This window comes from Marmota flaviventris, chromosome 6 (assembly GCF_047511675.1).
Source record: "Marmota flaviventris isolate mMarFla1 chromosome 6, mMarFla1.hap1, whole genome shotgun sequence".
In the NCBI taxonomy this organism is placed as follows: domain Eukaryota; kingdom Metazoa; phylum Chordata; class Mammalia; order Rodentia; family Sciuridae; genus Marmota; species Marmota flaviventris.
Window position 1 is genome coordinate 17,485,232 of NC_092503.1, and position 15,959 is coordinate 17,501,190.

General features: G+C 40.7%; 1 protein-coding gene across 2 annotated transcripts in view; it reads right to left on the minus strand.

Moving 5' to 3' along the window:
* The window catches only part of Sash1 (SAM and SH3 domain containing 1), a 229,767-nt gene that overhangs the window by 47,330 nt on the left and 166,478 nt on the right, over window positions 1-15,959 (minus strand). The window lies entirely within an intron of this gene.

Consider the following 15,959-nt stretch of genomic DNA (forward strand, 5'->3'; position numbering starts at 1 on the left):
ATGTGGGTTCTGATCCCCTTTGTGGCTCTTGGCAAGTGGGTGGCCTTAAACATGTTTCTCAACTTCTTTCCTTTCTTAAACAGGCCTCGAGAAGCCTCCTGGGCTCTTGGGGGGATGGAGGAGAGTGGCATAGGAAGCCTAGCGCCTGGTAGTCTTGGAAGCCCCAGGTCAATGTGAGACCCAGTGAGGCTCTGGAGTGGAGTTATCCAGACATTGAGAGGAGGGTGGAGGGAAGACACTTCTCTGACTTTCCCTCCAGTCCACTCCTCAGAGCCTCCTGAGAGAGTGGGAAAGAGGGCTGACATAGCACACCCCCTTTCAATGTAACTGCTGCCGTCTCTTGGAGGACAATTCGGGTATCCACAGAGCTACTCAAAGTTGGGCTCCACATGGAGACTCAATATGGACTTGTCTTTCTGAAGGCAAGAAGCTCTGAAGGGACAGTGACCAGGTCTCTTTCCACTTCTCTTATATTCATAGTGCCCAGCCCAGTACCTGTCCATAAATATTTGTGTAATTTGGCGTGGAGTGAAGAAATTGACTCCCCAGCCCTGTAGCTCCCAGTCCTCACGGTGTGACAGGGTAAATTGGGAAATTTGAAAACTAGACAGGGCCAGGCCATCCTGGGAAACTTCCTTCCTGGGAGCGAAGAGAATTCATGAGGGAATTGCACCACTACTTTTGTTCTCAGGGAGTGGACTTGAACTTAGCCAGCACACAGTAGGTTTTCCAGATACAGATGTGAGCATCTAACTTCATTAGCTGCTCAAAACAGGGTCCAGAGGGCTTGCTGCAAAATGTGCCTCAGAGGGCTCAGATCCCTTCCCTTAGCTCCAGTTTCTGTATGCTCCGCCCCACTGCTCAGAGAGTATGTGGAGAGGCCCCTCAGAGCCCCACTTCTCAGCCCCACACCTCCTCAGGGCATCTCAAGTGTCCCACGCTGTCTTGTGCTGGCCACCTCTGCACTGGCTGGCTCCTCTTCTAGGGAGAGCTCTGCCCACCCGTCTGGAAAGCCTCCTGCCCTCAGCTGCCCAGCTGCAGTCAACCAAGGACTCTGCACACACGATGCCACCACTGTATGACCTGATCCGTCCCTGTGCTTCATTTTGAAGTCATTTTAATATCTCTATTTTAGGGGCATTTATTATATATTTCTGGTTATACATGATACATATTTAATGTTAAAAATTGGAAAATGCAGAAATACACAAAGGAGAAAGAGAAATGGCCTATCCTCGCCATATACTCAAAGAGAAAAATTAGTAATATATATTTTTGTCCTCCCACTTCCCCAAACACTTGGAGAGGAGAATTTTCTCTCCTTCCACCCTTATGCTTATGCTTTTGTACAAAAATGAAGACATTTGACCTTAAGCCTCCCCACCGTCCACAGGCACTACACCAGTGTCCCCAAGGGCTCTCTCAAATGAACACACAGACTTAAGTTGAAACAGTAGTGCTGTAATAGTGCTCCCTCCCCAAGACCATCGATGAGCTGCAGGTTCCTCCAGAGAAATCCAGAACTCTCTGTGGACACTGCTCAAACTGTTGTAAAACCCACTCTGTAAAATTACCATACTTCGAGAATCTTCCCATGTCAACAAATAACAAACAAAAATACAATAATGATTTAATAGTATTCCATCACAGAAGGATTTACTTAAATAGTGCTTGCCATTGGACTAATTTTCATGTTTCTAATCGTTCAACATTACAGGCAATGCCCAGCACACACTTTGGAGTAAAATATCTACCATGTGTAACACGTTCTTTTAAAAAAAAAATAGAATTGATGAGTAAAAAACATATCTTTAAGACTTTTGATACATATTAATGACTTGCTCTGAAGATGTATTATTTTAAAGTCTCACGAGCAGTAAAAAAAAGGGTATGTTTCCTCACACCATGGCTAACACTGAGCATTGCCATATTCTTTCCTCTTAGATTAATAAAAATAGCATCTGTGCTGGTGCTAAGTAGACCTTTTCTGGTGGAAATGAACGAATGAGTGAAGGAAGGAAGGAACTGATTCAAGGCATTCAAAAAGGCAGGGGATACAAATCTGTGAGCTGCCTCCCAGAGCTTTAGAAGGTGACAGTTGAGGAGTCGAGGGGTAGGGGGAGCTCCAAGACAAGCTCAGAAATGTGTGCACTGCAGGTCAACTGTGGTGCCTGCACACTAGAAACACAGACGCAGGGATTCAGGTGTGGGAGAACTCACCTTTGGCTGGGGACACTGAGGCATGCTTCTGTGAGTGGGAAGGCCCTTGTCGCGGGTTTGGGGAATGTTTGCATATTCCTAAATAAGCCTGAAAGTCCAGTATTTGGATAGTCCTGAGGCCCCACTTCTTTGTGCCCCCTCTGACCTTAGATGCTTGCCTATTAGATAGACAAAGAAGAGTTCAACTTGTGCCGTGCCTTATAAACAGCATGTGATACCAATCAACGATGGCTTCCCTGCCCCTCCTCTTCTCCAAGCTGGATTTCATAATCTCTCCAACAAGCCTGATCTCCCTCCACGATCCAAGAAATGATGCATTCAAGGTCCCTCCCTACCTTGGGGGTAGCATTACCGTCTCTCGCTGGTTATGTTCAAAATTTTCCCAACAGTGAGGACTGAGCAGCGTCCAGCCACAGAAGGGGCCTCTGGTTATAGTCATTGAGTTAATGTGTCGTTCTTTGTGTTTACCAAAAAATTAGTCTCGCTGTGTTTAAAGAAGTCATATTCAGTTAAAAATGTGTAACTATATTAAATACAAAACACATTGTGGGTTTTTTTCCCCCTCTTTTATCACGAAGAAGTCAGAGAAGGAGACTCATGGGTTTAGTAAAAAATATTTTGCTCATTAGATGGTGACATCACTGCCTCTGAAACTGGGAGATTTTTGTCAGCATATGGAAAAAAAGGGGAGATTCCATTCTTCTCCCAGAGGTGCCATGTAACACTGAAATAATCTCTCCAGCAGTTTCAAAATTAACTAGTTGTCACCAGACTTGAAGAAAGAAGAAGAGGAGGAGGCGGAGGCGGGAGAGATGATAATTATAGGATACTTTTATTTGGAAAAAGTACGTGAGAATTTGAGGTAATATTACCATCCCCGAGGGGCAGAGACTTGTCAGCACTTAATTCACTTGAGAAACTTTAAAAAATTAATGAAGAACCCAAAGGAGCAGCAGATGGGTTTTTTTGTTCCACAACAAGCTCTATTCTATTTCTTAAACCTGTGAAATTTGAATTGCTGTTAATCCACCCCAAATAATGTACTACTTTCCCCCAAAAGGAGGAAGGAGAAAACAGAAGACGTCAAGAATCCTATTGTCAGGTCTAGAGCAACTCAGAATGAGGGTGAACCCACCCGCCCCAAATTTGCAAGTGGTCAGGGAGCCAAGGAAATGCCTTTCTGCTCCTGAGGGTTGGTGTGGGATGTTGGTGGAGGAAAGAGGGCTGAATTCCCTCCCATCTGTAAAATTTGGGGAGATTTTTCTGGGTGGAATTATGTCACCCTGCCCGTAGGTCAGGGAACTGGCTCTCCATATTAAATAGGCTATGCTAACAATGTTACGGTAGAAAGGGGCGCGGGGCAAGTTGCCCACAGCTCTGAGGAACCCTTTCTAGGACCAGAGTGGTAGACCAACACACGTCTATGACATGAGGCACCCTGAAGGTTAGGGCAAAACCCCAAGCCCCTCATTGCCAAGTACCCTGGACTCTCCTGTGCATGGAGGAGGGATGATTCACAGCGGTACTGCCAAGTAGGGCAATTACACATGCGTTGGAGGCTCCAGTTTCTGGAGCTAATGAAGTGTTCATCCCCAGAGTGCTAAGTGTCCGTGGGGATTGGGTGGTGTTACAAAGTCACATTACTCTTATGGCATCTCAGACTGACTGACTCATGGATCAGGCATGATGACTTCTGGGACAGGGCTGCCAAACAACTTTGTCTAGGCAGATGACGATACAGAAATATAGAAAATCGACAGAGCCAAATGGTCATGGGGGAAGGTGGACACACCAAGCCCCTTCCTCCAACCCAAACTCCTGCCACTAGGTTAGCAGGAGTCATAGAGAGGTGGGGAAACTGATTGTTGCATAATTGATAAAACTACCAGGTCACTATCTCTGCCAAACACTGAACCTTGGAGTGTCTTTCTCACAACAACTAGAAAAATGACCAACAGCCCTGTTCCTTCAAAACCAGTTACCAAAATCCAGCAAAAAAATTCCACCAAGAGCAACCAAACAAGGGAAGGTACATGATCTAATGCATTAAAATTTAAGCACTCCATGGTGAAGGTAAGAAAGAAATTCCTGAAGGCCCCCAGTTCTCCCAACCAGACTGGCAAATATCCAGAGAATTCTTTCATACAGGACCAAATCCGGAAGGAAAAAAAGTGCAGGGCCTCTTCATCATTTAAATGGCTACTGGGCAGTAATGAGTGGAGAGATGGAAAGTCAATGGCAAAGCCAATCCTGATTCAAAGGAACTCACTAGAACTGGAGGATGAAGGAAGGCAGGGTGGCTCTGCCCTACCAATCACCCATGAACTAACTGGCTTGAACTTGGCTCAGTACCTTTAACAGTCTCAGGAGAGACAGACAGAGCACAGGTGTCCTGAAGAAACCCCATTCTGCCATGTCCCTGGCCATTCATCAGACCACAGCAGCAACACACAGAGTAAAGCCCTCAACTGTATCTTGGAAGAAGGGGAAATCTATTGTCAGAGAGTATGGAAAAGGATCAAAATATGGCCATTGTTACATCAGCACAAATAGAAAATGTGACCAGAGCCACCCAAGAATGATCAAGGTAAAAAAAACACACATGACAACTATTTAAATAAATTATTGGGGGCAGGGAGAAAGAGAAAGCATAGAAAAAAAAAATCTGATATTTGATCTCATATCTCTACCAGAAACAAATAAAAGGAAGGCAAAGAAATTCCTAATTGTTTCACTCTATAAAATAATTTAATAAGAACATGAATGCAGTTCAATGAGTCTGCAAGACAAGATGTAAAACATGAATGAATTAAAAAGTCACAGACATGGGCTGGGGTTGTGGCTCAGTGGTAGAGCACTTGCCTACCTTTGTGAGGCACTGCGTTCGATTCTCAGCACCACATATAAACGAATAAATAAATAAAGATCCATCAGTAACTAATAGAAATATTTTTAAAAGGCATAGAAATAAGGAAATAGAAGACCAAAATAATCCAATATAGAACAAATTCCTAAATAAGAATGAACAAAGAATGGAAAGTATCTCCTGGAAGCCAAAACATGAACAAAGGGAAAAGTTTCATGATACTTAAATCAATCTTCTCACAAGACCCAAGTTTTAAACTTGCCCAGTTCCTCACCTAGATCTTGGATTTGCTGCTCCCTTCACAGATATGTACTCCTCTTCTATCCCCTGGAGAATTTGCACTTTGTCACCTTCCCTGGGGAGGCCTCTTAGATGCCTCACCAGGGCTCAGTGGACTTCCTGTGTGCACCTGCACACCAGAGGTGGGCATAGCCCAATTAAGTCCACAATCATGCCATCCATTTGTCTGTATTCTCTTTTCAAACACAACTCTGCGCACAGGAACCAGCACATGTAGGTACTCAATAAATGTCTGCCTAATGAGTGAATAAAAGAATGCTTGAGATGGCATTCTTTCACCTACTCCCTGAGCCAAGAAGTGATTTACATTCTTTTAGGAAATTATGATGCAATGTTATTAGCATAGTATACCAATAGTACAGGGAATACCGGACTGACAGAGGGGATGTGGTGTGGTTAAAAAAAAAAAAGGAAGAGAAACATGAGCAAATAAAATAGAGAATAGAAGAAAAAGCGATGTTTTTATAGGAATTATTCTGTTGAATTATAATTCAGTTAAGACGTTACTTTCCAAATGAGTGCCACTGTCTGATGATGGACTGTTGTTCTAAGAGCTTTGACACAAGAGGTATCTGTGGTGACGAAATCCAAATGGACTCTATAAATAAGTGATGTGCAGCCTATGATCTCAATGGGCTGGTTTAGGACCCAGCTCACGGGATCAGGCTTATTAGATGCTCAGTCTCGATCCTCTCCATGAGCCATGAGAAGGCCTGGTATCTCTCCAACCCATCCTGAAAGTATGGCTTGGCACTAGAGCATATGAATTAATGACAAATAGACATGTGACAAATTGATAACAACGAACAAATGTTGGAAATCCTCTCTTATCCTCAAACTCCCTGAGGTTGCTCCCCTAAGCAAAATAAGAAACTGTTATTGCAAATTGAAATGCCAATTCCTAACCCAAATCAGATTGTATCTATACTTAGATATAATAAAAAGTGGTACGTAGATCTTATTTAATAGCCATGTATCAGGTTGGACAAATCAAAGTGATATTTTTACAGTTAAAAGCTGTATATCTCTACAATTTCATGGGGCTCAACTTTATTAAAAAAAAAAAAAATCAACAGGGGCCGGGGTTGTAACTCAGCGGTAGAGTACTTGCCCAGCATGTGCAAGACCCTGGGTTCGATCCTCAGCACCACATAAAAATAAACAAAATAAAGGTATTGTGTCCAACTACAACTAAAAAATAAATGTTTTTTTTTTTTTTGAAAAAAAAAAAAACCCAACAGACCAAACCAAATCCAAAAGTTATATGAGGTTAAAAATTTTATAATAGACATCTTCAGATTATATAGTACCTGCATATTTTGATAATATTTAATTTGATTCATGTAGCCCTTGATATGTTGAGGAGGGTCTGCAGGCACCACCCTCAACCTCCGGTATCTGCACAAACTGGGTGAAAACAAAGATGTAGCCAGTTAGTTTGCAAAGTGCCAAACTTCTAGTTATTTCTGCACCTGTGGTGAAAGTGGTGAGAGTATCCTCCTTGTATACAGAGGTATACAAGCCACACCTACACACTTAAAAGAAATTACCATCAACACTGAAAAACCCTAGATAATTTCAGTACCATTCACCCCTCACAAAGTCTACGCAAGGCCAAACACTGGATCACACTGAGCCAGCCCTAGACCCACTCACATCAAAGTGAGTTATCTTCTGAAACAGAAAACAAACTGCTTACAGACTCCATAAAAGTATAACTAAGTAATCAAGCACTTTTCCTCAAAAGACTTGTTCTGACCAAGCTATCTACTAATACGTAAACTTAATGGCATGTACAAAAATAGCACTTTTAGGAGAACTCAAGAATTTCAAGAATGACAGCTACTGGGAAGGTCAGAAGATGTTCATACAGAGTAAACGAAGCTAAGATCCATTGGGGATTTGCACTCTGGGCCATTAATCCTTGCAATATCCCAAAGGGATGGTAGGATGGACCTGTCTTCTAGGTAAGGAAACTGTAGCACAAAGATGAGTGACCTGCCACAGAGACAGAGCTAACAGGTGGGAGGGAGGGTGGGCTCTAGGCCCAGGTCTGACTCACGTCTGAGCTTAAAGGGCCTCTCAACTGCCCACACTGGGCAAACGCCTGATTTCCAGAGGTTGGTTACAAGCAAATGCCTCCTTCTCCTCTAACTTTGTTTCAACATGGTAATCTTACGGGACTAATCAAATACATGCCTCAAACTTTGGACCCTGTCCCAGGGAGAAGGCTGGGAATGGGAGGGGGCAGTAGGGAATAAACGATAGGAAGTCACCAAGCAACGGCTCAGTCAGCTTAGATCCAGTTGGAACACATTTCTTATTTCTCAAAAGACCTCACTGTGTATGTTTTTCAAATGGATTGATTTTACCTCTTAATCTTACCCTAAACTGTATACCTAGGGAATGATTACTTTTACCCTTTTAATAAGAATTTTAATATGTCCCTATTTCACTATCATTTTAGTTTCAAAATTACCATTTTATGAAAATACTAGGTAATATTTCTTTTTTGTATATTCCCACCCAAACATATAAAGTGGAAATTCACAGAAATTGCCCATAAAAATCAGAATAGCCATCTGCAGACTTTAAGTCTGCATTAAAAGACCAGAATCAATAAAAATTACTCTAAACATAGTTACACTTAGAAATATTTAGAAAAGGATTAATTATTCTGGCACAACATAATACAGAGTGGTATGAAGAACTGCTGAGCTGGGGATGCAGCTGAGTGGTCAAGCACTTGCCTAGTATGGGCCAGCCCTAGGTCTATCCCCAACGCTGCAGAGAATTGCTGATACCTGTTCCAAGAACTCAGCATAAATGCCCTCTGACAACTATTAGTGGCTTCATTTCTACTTTCTCCTGTTCATATTATAAGTGAACTGAGTAGACTCGCTTTTTTTTTTTTAATAGTTTGCTGAGTTGCTGAGGCTGGCTTTGAACCTGCAATCCTCCTGCCTCAGCCTCCTGAGCTGCTGGGATTATAGGCATGTGCTACTTCGCCCAGCTGAGTAAACTCACCTTTTGAGTGAAAAATAAAATAGCAAAGCACATGTCCAGCCATCTCATGTTTAAGTCTAGCACCATTAAAACTTCAATAAGTAGAATGATTTTCTATCCATAAATTTTAAAAAATTGCCAATTAGAATTCTTTTAGGCTGAAACCCTCACACTGAGATCTATGAAAGAATTCCCTAGAAAAGAAATACAAAGGAAAAGGTAAACACGGAGCAAAGAAAATAACTTATTCAGAAAAGTAAATTGTTTCTACACTTGAAATCCATCCTCTTTTAATTTTCCTTACCATAAAACACAATGATGTGAGAGAAGATGGTAGAAACAAGGCCAATTATTTTTGTGGCAAAACAGTTCCTACATATATCACCAACTCCAGGACTGTGGCATACATGCATCTTCATATCATTTATGAATTGAACAAATTATGCTGCTACATCATGAAAATCTGGAAATCCTACCTTTTTTTTTTTTTTTTTTTTTTACTTGTCAGGAATATTTCTAGGTGAGAGATTTTGGCATACAAAGTCTTCCTTCAGGTCATACAGGGTGATATCAGTGACACTGGTTTATATTTTATTTGAACACCTTTAAATAATAAAAATAAAACTGGCTGGGCACAGTGGCACACACCTGCAATCCCAGCTACTTGGAAGGCTTAGGCAGGAGGATCACAAATTCAAGGCCAGTCTGGGCAACTTGGTGAGATACTGTCTCAAAATAAAAATTAAAAAGGGCTAGGGATGTAGCTCAGTGGTAGAACACCCCTGGGTCCAAACCCCAGTACCAGTAGATAGGCAGACAGACGGATAGATATATAGATAGGCAGACAGACAGAAGGGCAAAAAAAAAAAAAAAAATCCCAATAATGTTTAACCTATATGTATACATATTTTCTAAAAATTCCTCTGGCTTTAAAAAATATATTCAAAATAAACACATCAAGAATAGTCCATATTTAAAAAAAAATCATGTTCAACCCAGAATAATATACTCTAAAAAGAGCACCATGGGCATACACTTTGAAGGGTGCTATTATCTGCTCCCAGAAGGAGTCAAAATGCAAGCTGCTTAGGGGCCCCCAGAAGCATGTGCTCTAATCTCTCACCACAGTCCATAAAAAGTGATTACAGTGTTAGCCTTTTCTTCTGCCATAATAGAAACTAAGCCATTCACTGCAAGAACCACAAAAAAAAAAAAAAAAAAAAAAAGGAACTATGAGGGATGACCTGGTTTCAGCACATACTAGAATTGCTAATGATCTTTTAGAAAGTTCTAGTTTAGACTAATCCTGTGGTAACCACTCCTTCTAAAACATTATATCTGAATCAGCTGGCTTATTTAAGACACTGTCTCTTATTGATGCAGGTGAAATAACTTTGGAAAAATTATGTAAAAGGCTGAGGTTGGAGGTGTTCATTGGTAGAGCAGATGCCTAGCATGCACAAGGCTTGGGGGAGGGGAAAGAAGGAGGAGGGGGAGGGGAGAAGAGGAGGAAGGGGGAGGGGGAGAAGAGGAGAAAGGGGGAGGGGGAGAAGAGGAGGAAGGGGAAGAGGGAGGGGGAGAAGAGGAGGAAGGGGAAGAGGGAGGGGGAGAAGAGGAGGAAGAGGAGGAAGAACAAGAGGAAGAGGAAAAGGAAGGAGAAGGAGAAGAAGACAATGACAACTGAGTAAATCTCGCTGCTGAAGAGGGACAATGTCATGGGTTCCAACTTTAGAAAGTGCCCAAAAGCTTTAACAGATGCTCACAGAAACATCTTAGAACAGGGGGGATTTTAGTTGAGACCTTCACAGTCCTCAATCAAGGAAACACTTAAAATAGCCTTTTGTAAAAAGTAAAAGAAGTGACCACGTGGCATTCTGTCCCTCTGCTACCCCAAACTTTCAACACAGTTCAACCACGTGGCTCTCACGCACCTCACACCAGGTTAGTGGCAATAATTACAGGCTACGGAGATGCACGTGGATGGAAGGCATTAGACTGGCACCACAGTTAACATCATACATTTTGCTGCACAGATATTTCCTAGTTCTACATCTCCCCAAATGCAAAAGTGACTTCACAAACACACTTCATCACAGTGAATTCACACCAGCAAAGAGCTCTATCTCCAGGAACACCACGCCGATGTTTAGGTGAACATGATTTCTATGAAGCGAAGTAAATGAACGAGGAGAATCAAATACGTGTTTACAACAGATTATTAAGAGCTCTCGTACTTTGTTGCCATAATATATTTTTGATACATTATATGTTTTTTAAAATAATTTAAATATCATCATAATCAAATGCTTGCAGTTTGGCATTTTTTGGAACGATCTTTTAGTGTGAGCATTTTCAATGATATTCAAGCATCGGGTACAGATCACCAACTCTTACCGACCAGCTTTGCAAAAGCATAAAAACCAATGATTTAGTAAGATTTACACCTTGAGTAAAAAATACTACACAACCTAGTAAAGCAGAGAGCATGATTTTTAAAAATGTTCTCTTAACAAGAAGTTCAATGGAACCACCAGGCACCAAGTTGATAGATAGCATAAAGCAACAGCTCCTATAACCTTTCCCCTGGCAGAAGACAAATGAACATAAAATTACTAAAATAAATTAAAAGGAAAACATTAAACATTCAATGTTTAACAAGGAATAAAGTGAAGGTCTCCACCAAAACCCCAGTTTAAAATGCTAGCACTCTCAACAGAAGTTTATTATTAATGAGAAGCAGCACAGAACAGATTCTCTTTTGGCAAAGAGAAAGCTATTTTTCACTTCCCCTGGTAACTATCTTTAGTACTTAACACTCTTGGAAAGTAGGAATGTGCGTATGGATTTATTGTGAGGCAACACGCAATTATCTAATGCCAGTTGTGGGGGTGGGGGAGCCTATGAAATCAGCACAAATGAAGTCCTAAGGCATGTCAGACATCAATATAGGCATTGAGGCTTGGTGACAAAGGCCTTATGATCCCCGAAGCTTTCATGGCCAGGGCATTCCCAACGAGAGCCAATGGGCTATTTACATCTCAGTATAGAAAGGAATCGATAGAAAGCTGAAAATTGCCTAATTCATGGCGGCCGAAGGAGGACACAGTGGGAATTATCTGAAATTAACTGCTTTGCTATGGAGACAAATCCAGAATAGTGAGAGGGAATATTCTGGTTGGGGAGGGGGGGTGTTCAAGCTGAGTCACCATAAAAACACAGTAAAGGCTAAAGTCAGGCAGGAACAGCAAGAGTCAGATGCATTAGGTTTGCAATCAAGTTCAAGCAAACCTCAGTGACAGTGGAGGTTGACTATAGTTCTAACAGCAAGACTCAAGGGGTGTGTCTGCAGGAAGTCAAGGAGCCAAAGGCAAGAGGTAAAGAATACTGCTTCAGAAAACTCTCTCCATTAACACAGAGCCTCTCATCAGCCACATTCTCAGCTCTAAGAAAGAACATTCTTTTTTTTTTTTTTTTTTTTATATACCAGGGATTGAACAGGGATTCTTACCCACTGGGCCACATGTCCAACCATTTTTAATATTTTTATCTAGAGACAGGGTCTCACTGAGTTGTTTAGGGCCTCACTAAATTGCAGAGAGTGGCATTGAACTTGCAATCCTCCTGCCTCAGTCTCCCAAGCCACTGGGATTACAGGCATGCACCACCATTCTCAGCAAGAAAGGTCACTCTGGTGGAAGTTCGTACCCCCAGGGAGGGAGCACAGGATTATTTCTGGCCCTTCATCCATGACAACAGGCTGAGTTTATTTTCCAGCCATCTATAGAGAGACAATTTGGTAAGAAGTTAATAATGGAAATGTGGACATGGCATGTCAAAGGAGTGTGCACATGTGGGGGTGATTTTAGGCTTTGCACTAATGGGCAGGCTTTGTCAGGGCAAGACTGCCTCTTTCTCCTTCACCTTTGTACCCAAACATCTAGCGATATGACTGCTACATGGGAACGGTTTCATAAATGTCTCCCAAATGAACGAACACAGAAATGCTCAAGAGAATAAAATGCCCAACCCTTAAGAAGAACCAATTTCATTCTGTGAATTTATAGCTAAGTGATGGCTATGATTAACCCCTTGAAAGGGGTCCAACAAACCAGAATGTAATAATTCTTCCTTAGCAGCTTGTACAAAATGCTTACAGCATTCAACATACATTTACTTTTTCCTAAATGAGACAGGCCTCTCTCCTTGCAGGCTAAGTATATGAGATTTTACTATGGTTCTCCTCTGTGTAGACAAAGTCTTCTAACTTACCCTGACTCAGACGTGTTAAATCAGGAGAGTATAAGTGGGTCTGACACTAAAGAGCCCACTTTGGACAAATGAGTCTCTGTTTTCTTGCCTGAGATGGGTTTGAATCACACCCATCCTTAGTTACTGTATTTATTCTTCAAGATTCTTTAGGTTCATGATTTAAATTATGTTAGTCTTTAGGACTTGGGATAAAAGACCAAAAAGGCACAATGAAAACCATAGACATGGTTCTTTTGATGACCTCATGGTCCCAGGACACAGGGCTGGCTGGCCTATGACACATTTATTATTATAAATGGTAACGTCTCATTCTCTTTCACACAAAAGCTAACTGGGCAGGGCTTTCAATCTCATAATCCTTTAGCTGCAGTGGCAATCCGGTGCTTGTTTCAAGAAATCAGGGACAAGAAGGTAATGAGAGGGTTCTATTTACTTCTGATAAACCACCATTTGTTGCTTAGATGCAAAGAAAGGTAAAGATTCAATCTGTAGTTGCAAAACATAAAACATGCTCTTAAAGCAGCCAGGAAGCATGAGTGTTCAAATACAACTGTGTTGATTAAACATTTCAATGTGAGCTGGACACTGGGCTAGGTACTCAGTGGAGAGACAAAGAACACAAAATGCTTGTCTTGTTCACAGAGCTTGTGATTTCCAAGAAGCCAGGAAACGTACAATGATTTCTGATACTCTAGAATAACGATTTAGGGTTGATGTATAAATCTACCTTAATAAAAGCACAGAACAGGAAGCAATGAATACACTTGAAGAAGGCCAAGGAAAGTTAAAGCTGGAACTGAGAGTTGGACTCCACCTTGAAGGATGCAGGGATTTCCACCAGGAAAAATTTGGAAGATATGTTTTAGGTAGCAGAAACTGCAGAGAGGTACAAAAGCACAAATAAAGTTGGTTCAGTTATGCATGCAGGGTCCAATGTGGCTGGAAGAGAGGGCGCTGGGTGTGGGGATGAAGGATGAGATCAGAGAAAATGATTAAAGCCAGATCACACAGGGCTTTGAGTGGGCCAAAAAGTTTGGAATTCATCTTATAGAAATGGAAAACCTTTGGGCTTTTTCAAAGCACATGATTGCAAGAAAAGAGGTAGGCTTTAGAGAGATGTTTATCTATATGGGGCATGGACAAGAGGCTGTGGACCCAGAGGTAGAGCTGCTTCCAGATTTTGAGGAAAATATAAGCTAACAAGCAAAACAAAACATGTACATTCCTTCCCCACACAGTTTGATCATGGCACCATGAAATGTCTACTTGAAATTCTGGAGTTTCAATTCCTATAATCCCTTGAAACCCGTACTTTAAAAAGCACTGCTTTGGTCACATTAAAAACAGCACAGATAACAAAATTCATTGAAAGTGAAAAGGAAGCAGTCAGATTATGTCTTTTTGAAAATGATATAATCTTAGGTATAGAAAATCCTAAGACATACAAACACACACACACCATTTAAAAGAAGAAAAAAAAATATATACCCTCAGGAATAAACTTTACCAAAGAGGCAAGAATTAGACACTGAAAACTGCAAACATTGCTGAAAGAAATTTTAAAAGACCTAAATAAATGGAAAGATAGATTTATAGATTAAAGAACTTCATATTTTTCATATAACAATACATTATTTTCCTATAGATTCAATGCAGTTTTTATTAAAATATCAAGGACACATTTTTCAGAAATAGAAAAATCCATCCTAAAATTCATATGGAATCTCAAGGGACCCCAAATAGCTAAAACAATCTTTAAAAGAAAAATAAAATTAGAGATCTCATGCTTCTCAATTTCAAAACTGAACATAACACTGTGGTAATCAAAATAGTATGGTACTAGCAAAGTACAGATATCTAGACCAATAGAATCTGGTCAAACTCTCACATGTATAGTCAACTAAAGGATGGGGAAGTAGCTCAGTGGTAAAGCATCCCAGGGTTTAATCCCCAGAACCAAGAAAAGAAAAGAAAACTCAAGATGACATCTTCTTCACATTGGTTTTAGCAATAAGGCAACACAAGAAAAAATGATATTGGATTTCAAAATCAAAACTTTTGTACCTCAAAGTAAAAAGGCAACTCACAGAATGGGAGAAAATATTGATAAATCATTATATGATAAGGGATTAATATCTAGGATATATAAAGAGCTCCTACAACCCAACAACAATAATACAATTTGAGAATAGGCAAAGGACTTGAACAGAACATAAATCCAAACATATACAAATAGCCAGATAAACTTGAAAAGATGTTTAACATCCTCAGTCATTAGGGAAATGCAAATAAAAACCACAAATGAGATAACATTTCATGACCATTAGGATGACTATGATCAAAACAAGGGAAAAATTTTTTTTTAAATGCGAGTGAGGAATGGTGAGAGAATTTGGAAACTTTGTGCATTACTGGGCAGGAATGGAAGATAGAGCAGCTACTATAGGAAAAAAGTATAGTGGTTCCTCAAAATAAATTAAACATAACTAGGTATAGTGGCGCACACCTATAAACCCAGCTACTGTGGAGGCTTAGTTTGAGGCAGCCTGGGAAATAGAGTGAGGCCCTATCTCAAAATAAAAAACAAAAAGGGGTGGGGATGTACCTCAGTGGTTGAGCACCCTGGGTTCAATCCCTGCTACCACAAAAAAGAAAGAAAAACAAATAAATAGAATTACCATGTATGCTAGAAACTTTTACCCTAAACATGAGCCAGAAGAATTAAAAGCAGGGACTCAATGAGATACTTAGACACTAATGTTCATAGCATCATTGTTTACAACATCTAAAACGTGGAAACAACTCAAGTGTCCATCAATGGATGAATGGATAAACAAAATGATATATAAATACAGTGGTACATTATACATCCCTAAAAAAGGCATAAAATGAGAAACATGTTACAGTGTGGATGAAACTTGAAAAAAAAATTATTGTGGCTTAAAGTAACCATACACATGTGGACAAATGCATGATTCTATCTCTATGAGGCACTTAGAGTAGTAAAATTCACAGAGACAGAAAGTACAATGGTGTTGTCAGGGGCTAGGGGCAGGGGAGAATGAGCAGCCATTATTTAATGGGTGCAGAGTTTCTGTTGGAATGAAGAACCACTAGAAGTGGATTGTGGCACTGGTTGCATAGCATTGTGAACGCACTTAATGAAATTGAATTGCACATTCGGAGAGGATTAATATGGTAGAATTTTTGTTGTGTGCACTTTACCACAAACAAACAAGCAAAAACCCCAGCACAAATAGCATGACTCTGACTACACAGGAGTCTCTATTAGTGAGCA